The following is an 8,931-nucleotide window of genomic DNA, read 5'->3' as shown; positions in this document are numbered from 1 at the left end:
ACCAAACTTAGAAGGTCTGCTCATCCTCGAGCAAAAGAAGAAAGAAGAGAGTAGAAGAAGAAGAAATAGAGGAGATGGAGGGGGCTTAGTGTTTCGGCCAAGGGGGTGAAGTGGTATGTATGTTGTGTGAAAATGAAGGAGTGAAAATGGGTTTATATAGGAGTGGAGAGGGGGGTATGGTTCGGCTATTAGGGGTGGGTTTGGGTGGAAAAGTGGTTTGAATTTGAATGGTGAGGTAGGTGGGGTTTTATGAAGGATGGATGTGAGTGGTGAAGAGAATGGTGGGATTTGATAGGTGAGGGGTTTTTGGGGAAGAGGTATTGAGGTGATTGGTGAATGGGTGAAGAAGAGAGAGAGAGGTGGGGTAGGTAGGGATCTTATAGGGTCCACAGATCCTGAGGTGTCAAGGATATCTCATCCCTGCACCAAGTGGCGTGCAAAAATGCCCTTTTCTGCCAATCCTGGCATTAAACGCTAGGCTGCTGCCCATTTTTGGCATTTAACACCAGCTTCTTGCCCATTCCTGGCGTTAAACGCCAGTCTGGTGCCCATTTCTGGCATTAAACGCCTAGAATGGTGCCAGACTGGGCGTTTAACACCCATTCTGCTACCCTCACTGGCGTTTAACGCGTATATTTACACTCCTCATCTCTCATGTTCCGAATTCTTGCTCTAAGGAACTAGCATCATGATGATTATATCAAGGAATTATACGAGGTGTCAACTAATTTCGAGTTGATTTCGAAAAGGATTTTAATCTTAAAAGTGATCAAATAACGCAATGGTGTTTACTAGATGGTTCACGAAATTGTGATCATCAATGGCGCCAACAACTTGGTACGCACAATTTTAATCTCAACTCTTTATCACAACTCCACACAACTAACCAGCAAGTGCACTGGGTCGTCCAAGTAATACCTTACGTGAGTAAGGGTCGATCCCACGGAGACTGTCGGCTTGAAGCAAGCTATGGTCATCTTGTAAATCTCAGTCAGGCGGATTCAAATGGTTATGGAGGATTGATAATTAAAAGATGAATAAAACATAAAATAAAGATAGAGATACTTATGTAATTCATTGGTGAGAATTTCAGATAAGCGTATGAAGATGCTTTGTTCCTCCTGAACCTCTGCTTTCCCATTGCCTTCTTCCAATCATTCATACTCCCTTCCATGGCAAGCTTTATGTTGGGCATCACCGTTGTCAATGGCTATTTCCCGTCCTCTCAGTGAAAATGTTCTACGTACGCTGTCACTGCATGGCTAATTATCTGTCGGTTCTCGATCATGTTGGAATAGGATCCATTGATCCTTTTGCGTCTGTCACACGCCCAACACTCGCGAGTTTGAAACTCGTCACAGTCATCCCTTCCCAGATCCTACTCAGAATACCACAGACAAGGTTTAGACGTTCCGGATCTCAGGAATAGCTGCCAATAATTCTAGCCTATACCACGAAGGTTCTAATCTTAGATTAGAAACCCAAGAGATACACATTCAAGCTTGTTTGCATGTAGAACGGAAGTGGTTGTCAGGCACGCATTCATAGGTGAGAATGGTGATGAGTGTCACATAATCATCACATTCATAATGTTCTTGTGTGCGAATGAATATCTTAGAGAAGAAGTAGGCGTGAATTGAATAGAAAAACAGTAGTACTTTGTATTAATTCATGAAGAACAGCAGAGCTCCACACCTTAATCTATGGTGTGTAGAAACTCCACCGTTGAAAATACAAAAGTGATAATGGTGGTCATTGTCTTCAGCCCCAGAGAGGGAACCTGAAGAACCAAGATTGATCCAAAGATGAAAATACAATAGAAAAAGGTCCTATTTATAGAAAACTAGTAGCTTAGGGTTACATAAATAAGTAATTAATGCAAAAATCTTCTTCCGGGCCCACTTGGTGTGTGCTTAGGCTGAGCATTGAAGCTTCCATGTGTAGAGACTTTTCTTGGAGTTAAACGCCAGCTTTTGTGCCAGTTTGGGCATTTAACTCCAGCTTTTGAGCCAGTTCTGGCGTTTTGACGCCAGAATTCTTAAGCTAACTTGGAACGCCAGTTTGGGCCATCAAATCTTGGGCAAAGTATGAACTATTATATATTGCTGGAAAGCCCAGGATGTCTACTTTCCAACGCAATTGAGAGCGCGCGAATTGGGCTTCTGTAGCTCCAAAAAATCTACTTTGAGTGCAGGGAGGTCCGAATCCAACAGCATCTGCAGTCCTTTTTCAGCCTCTGAATCAGGTTTTTGCTCAGGTCCCTCAATTTCAGCCAGAAAATACCTGAAATCACAGAAAAACACACAAACTCATAGTAAATTCCAGAAATGTGATTTTTAAATAAAAACTAATAAAAACATAATAAAAACTAACTAAAACATACTAAAAATATACTAAAAATAATGCCAAAAAGCGTATAAATTATCCGCTCATCACTAGAAAGCAAGGTTACGAAGAAGAGCACTAAACTCACAGTAAGTTTTAAAAATTCATGGATCATTTTGTTCATATCGCAACTTGGTCAAGCTCACCTCTGAAGGGACAGATTCATGTGCATTAGGAATGAAATTCAGAGAATGATCAAACCATCGTTCAGGAATAAATCTGAAATAGCACCCTGACACAACTTCTAGAAAAAGGGATGGGTTGAGTCATGAAGATTTATTGACACAAAGTCTATTGTAAAAATTAATTTGAACATTTAAAACAACCCAGTGATACGTGGTACGTTGATAGCCCGTACAAACCACCCCACGGCAAGGAAAGGGAATTTCAAGTTTAACCGCTATAAGTTAAGAAATTAGTATCTGCGCATTCTAGTCATTAGTAAAGCCTGACACTTTTAGCTCAAACTCCTCATCTCCGTCATAAGCTAAAACTAATTGCGGCATCCCAGTATCATAATAAGCAATTAAATATAATTTAGATTAGCAATTTCATGATTACCTCCACCTGGTGATTATGCCCAATCAGCGTCTTGAGTTCTTCTGTGGGAATAGTCCCTAGAGATATGACCTGGCATCCCACACTTGTAACACAGTCCTAAACCCTTTCGGCATGGCCCATTCGGGTGGAAACTTCCACACCTTTGACACCTAATATCCTCTGAGTAATTAGTTACTTGCTTCCCTCTATCATTCCCTCGGTAGCTACCACTCTTCTTAAACTCTTGGCCCCTCGGTGGAAAGTTTCTACCCTGATCCCTCCTAACAAAGGCTTAATGGTCATCCTTATCCAAAGCTACCTTTCTCACACAATCCTCAGCAACTCGGCTCTTGTTTACCAATTCAGAGAAAGTTTGAATCTCCATAGGCCTAACTGAGCTTAGAATGTCACTCCGGAGTCTTCCTTCATATTTGATACATTTCCACTCCTCAAAGTCTCTCGGAGCACCCTAAAAGATTTGGAAAAACTGGCATAATTCTTCAAATTTATTTGTGTATTCCGCAACAGACATTTGACCTTGTTTTAACTGCAGCAGCTCAAGATCTTTAGCATTTTTAACTGAATTAGGAAAGTATTTTTTGTAGAACTCGGTCCAAAACACACCCCAAGATATCGCAGCGCTGTCTGGTGGTAGAATACGTCATGTCCCCTGCCACCAATATTGGGCTTCACCCTGTAATTGGTAGGTCGCGAACTCCACCTATTGTTCCTCGGAAACCTGCTGAGCTTGCAAGGCCCATCCATTGCTTGGAGCCAATTATCAGTCTCAGTAGGGTTTGTGGTCCCCCTGAAGGTTGGAGGATGCACCTTCAGAAAAGTAGCAAGCGTCATTGATGAGGCGCAGAAGTTGGTGAATTAAAAATTATTAAAATAGTTACGTTGCAAGTATAGTTCTTAACTCACCGAAAATCTGCCTATCAATTTAGAAATATGTCACAGAGAGTTTAAATTAAAAATTACTGGGAGTTGGAGTTCCAGGTCGTCTCCCAATGAGTTGCAGAAAAGTGTGCTATTTTATTAATCAGATGTTCCAAGAAGTTGAGTTAAGTAGAGGGAAAATTAAATTGAGGAAATTTAAATAATATGAATAAAAGCCTTGACTGGGAGTTGATTAGTTGGAATCTCTATTGTTGATGGGATGATTTCAAGATTAATTTATAATTAATGGTTGTTCTGTTTAGTTATCCTTTACTAAGTAAAGGAAAGTTAAACAAGTTGGAATGCTAGATCTGTTCACGAGTTGCAACCCACTTAGTTCAAAGGAATTGGTGTTAGTGATTAGATAACAATCCAACAGTTAACCCAATTACAATTTTTCTTTCAATCCTTCCAACTCAAGAGTTCCTTTCAATCAACTCCCCATCAAGTGAGGGAACTACTCACTCATTGTAAATAATAAATCCATAACACATGAAAGGGAATTAAAAGAAGACATGATTATTGGAATGGAAAATAAATTAAAATGGAAGAAATAATCCTTGTATTAAATAATCATGAAAGTATTCAAATAACAAAATTGAACAAAGCAAAGAACATGGAAGAATAAAACCAAGTTAAGAGAACGAACTAGAATGACGAAGTCTTGATGAGGAAATAACTCTTCTCAATGTTCCAATGCTAAGACCAATTGAAAATTCAAATTCTAAAACCTAGAGAGAGAAACCTAAAGGAGTAAAACTAGATCTAAAAACTGTCTACTGTGTAGAATGAATGCTCTCTTTTGTTTCTGCATATTCTCTGGCTCTAGTCTGCTGTTCCGGGCCGAAAACTGGGTCGAAAATAAGGTCCAAAATCGCCCCCAGCGAATTCTGCAGATTATGCAGATCGCACATGTTACGCGATCGCGTCATCCATGCGGACGCGTCATTCGCGCTTTTCCTTGCCACGCGTTCGCGTCGTCCACGCTACCGCGTCGTCTGAGCTTTTCCAATCCGCGCGGCCGCGTGAGCCATGCGGCCGCGTCACTGCAATTTGCTCTCCTTTGCGCGGTTGCGTGAGTCATGCGACCGCGTCACTTCTCGCTGGTTATCTCCTCAAATTCTTGTGTTCCTTCAATTTTTGCTAGCTTCCTTTCCAATCTCCAACTCATTCATGCCCTATAAAGTCTGAAACACTCAACACACAGATCACGGCATCGAATGGAATAAAGGAGAATTAAAAATACATAATTAAAGTCTCTAGGAAGCAGTTTTCAAACATGTTATAAATTCAGGAAGGAATTATAATTTCATGCTAATTTAATGAATAAGCGGGTAAGGATCATGATAAAACCACACAATTAAACACAATATAAACCATAAAATAGTGGTTTATCAGTCATCGGCCCCTCTTCACCGTTGTTCCTATTCCCAGAATTCATTTAATTTCCCAACGCTTTAGCTGTCGCCTGCATAGCCGCAGCCATGTTTCCCAAGGCAGCCATAAAGTCCACAAAGTCATTTCCCTCAATTTCAGGGTTCGCATTACCTATTCTACCTCTACCTCACCCCTGACCGCGGTCGTGAGTCGCCATCTGGTCCTGTTCACACCAAACAAGTGTTATCAAGGTGATCAATCTCAATATCGCAAGTCTAGAGCTTTAAAGTTCCAAATGCAAGCTCATGAACATTCATGCCCCATATATCAGTTAGATATCCTAATTTAGCATGTATACACACATATAGAGTATGCATAGAAGCATAGTCAAATATATATATATATATATATATATAGTTGGAAAGGGTTTATATCTAGGAGCCTTTTGAAGGAAAGTTAATCAAAAGCGTTAAATAGAAAAGCGCATCACTCTTGTAAGCGATAAACGTAAATCGGATAGGATACGAGTAAAACAAAAGATAAATACATAAAAGAAGCCTTCCAAAGATATAGATAACAAAGCTCTTGACTCGGCTCACGATTTTTAAACCGGCCAGAGCATATATATATATATACAAGATAAAACCCCAAAGGCCGAAAAGATAGCTTACAGAACCTATTTCTCCAAAAATCGTCCTTTAGGAGGGACATAACATGATATTTATGTACACTGAAGATATATAACTATGTACATATGCATCTAAACCGAAATGAAACCCCAAACAGGTAGAGTTCTTCACTTGCAGAAAGCTTACAGTATGCCTCAGCGAGATGCCTCACATCCTGCGTCTGAAAACCACAAAATATGTATGGGATGAGAACTGGAGGTTCTCAGCATAGTAACGGTGCCCACATAACTAACATATAAGGTCCTGGAAAAGCCGAAGGCGATCCTAGAACTCCGACATATAAATTATAAAACTTAAAGATTTAAAGCAGAAAACCGTTAACGGGGTGGTCCTCTAAGGTTCTAAACTTAATCAAAATGTACTAAAACCCTCAAATCCTCCGCCTTTCCTCTAATCCTCTAACTCCGGTGCACAGACAAGCAAAACAGACGAATCAAGCACATACAAAAAGCATATATAACAAGTAGGCAATTAGCAATTAGCATGAATAAACAACTAAGCAAGCCAAGACAATGCACACTCAAACAAAATATACAAATGCATATGATGCAAGCCTTTCCTACTGGCCGTGAGCTCACGTGTCGGTTACTTTGCAAGAACCCGACACATTCGATAGTTAACTCGGATATCGACCTCTTGAAAACCAGTGGGGGGTACACCACCACGAACCATACCTGACGGGCGGTACACCACCACGAACCTCGCAAGATCTGCAACTGGAAAAACAACACACATGTGGGCGGTAAACCACCTCGAACCCCACAAAGCATTTTCATTTAAAAATATTCGGGCGGTAAACCACCACAAACCCCACATAACATTCTCCTTTAAAAACACATGTGGGTGGTACACCACCACGAACCACATGATATCTCGACACCGGGCAAGCGGTAAACCACCATGAACCTTGCCAGGTCAATGCTCAAAACAATTTCATTTTCAAATTCATTATAACTCATTCATATCATATCATATTCATCATATACATATCACCTTTTTGCACTTCTCATTTCCTAACTCTTTATGTCTCAAGCCTTTTTCACTCCCAAGTTACCCTTCCTTCCAAACTTCATTTTATCACTAAACATACAACTAAAATTTAGGGGCTAAAAGAGTAAAAATATAGGTTTAGAAGTTTGAAACTATGTTTAAATCACCAAGTACATGTTGCTAAAAAACAGGGTGTGTGCGTACGCACACTTGTGTGCGTGCGCACACTTGTACAAACTTTTAAAGGTATGCATATGCACCAGGGTGCGCGGACGCAATCAACAGCAAGCATGTCTATGTGTGTGCATACGCACCATAGTGTGCGTAGGCACACTTGCTGAAAACCACAGGGTGTACGTGTGCACACTGCTTGTGCGTACACATAAGCTAAAACACAGCTCCTGTTCGGCGCGTGCGCATAGTAGTGTGTGTATGCACACAAACCAAAAGTTCTGGTTTTGCTGTAACTTTGTGAAAATCCAATTTTTGTACCCAATTTCTTACGTCCATAACTTCCTCTACAAAATAAATTTATACCCCATTTTGAAGCTCTTAAGACCATCTTTAATTTGAAACAAATTTTATTCCAATCCAAAATTTGAGGCTCCAGCTATGGACTGGCAAAGTTCGTTAAAATCAAGTTTTTCACCAAAATTCACAAGGATTTTAAACCTCAATTTCACTACAATACAATTTCAATCCTTTGTAAAACTTACCAAACCATATCAGACCAATCCCAAACATTCCTCACAGATGAATTTTACCCGATATCACACCAATTTCACATATATAATAACTCCCACACAATAATTCATTTCCAACAACAACATAAAACATGCCTAATACCATCTTATATCATACCCCTTACCTCGATACAAACCAATTATGTTCAATTCTCTTCCACACCACCCAACTATCATATAACATAACTCATTACTTTTTATCAAACAATAAAAAATTATGCAACACAAATCACCAATACCTTTGTGAATCATCAAAATCATCAATCATCACCCAAGTTCATGATAACTCAACATTTACTTTAAGGTCACTAACCCCTAATCATACATGCATGCTTCAACCTATCTTATGATTATCTAGCCTATGTTTTCACAGGACATTACATTTTAGTTACGAGAAATCGAAACTATACTTTGGCCGATTCCTCGTTAATGCACAGAACACCTCACAATAAACCGCACCGCAAGCTTCCAAGATTCCAAAACCTCACCAACAAAACCTAGCCTCCAAAACTTGATCTCAAGCTTCCAAATCATCACTTTGACTCCAAACAATAATCAATTCTCAATCTAACATCATAATTATCACTATAATCAATATGAAGTTCACTAATTCCACATTTCACAAAGAGTTTGAGAGTGGTTACCTTTTTCATGCATCAAGGGAGAAAAACCCAATAATTTCCTCAAGTTAGTTCAAGCCTATAACATCAAAGAATAAAAAATCTCAACACCCACACATTGAATTTTTGAAATTGGAAGGAGGAAATTCGAAACTAAAAATGTAACCTCCATACCAAATTACTTAATGAGCTTTGTAGAGGATTCTGAGAGAAATGTATGGCCGCTGACGGTTCGTCAATCGGAGCTCCGAATCAAAAGATGCTCCGAATAAAAAGATATGTGAGATTGAAGGTGAGGTTAGGTTTTTGAGCTCTTGCCCCTTCCCTTTCATGGAGTTTAGCGTGTTTTTATTTTGAGGAAGAAGAAATGAGCTCTTTTCATTAAATGAGAATTGGTTGGGCCTTGGGCCCACTATGGGCCCGGTTCCTTTGATTTGGCCCGTTCGACCCAATTTTGGGCCAAATTTTTTAAAATTAGTGTTAAAATTCTTATTTTAATTAGCTCTATCTTATTAAACTATAAAATTCTATTTTCTAATTTTCTTATTAAAATTAATTTATTAGCTAATTATTTACTAATTTTGCGAATTTTACATTCTTTTTAGTAATTTTTGTCATTATCATTTTTGCTGTAAAGAATAAAAAATT

This window comes from Arachis ipaensis, chromosome B8 (genome assembly GCF_059453495.1).
Source record: "Arachis ipaensis isolate K30076 ecotype BB chromosome B8, ASM5945349v1, whole genome shotgun sequence".
Classification (NCBI taxonomy): Eukaryota; Viridiplantae; Streptophyta; class Magnoliopsida; order Fabales; family Fabaceae; genus Arachis; species Arachis ipaensis.
The sequence above is the reverse complement of the archived record's forward strand: the minus strand, read 5'-3'. Positions refer to the sequence as shown.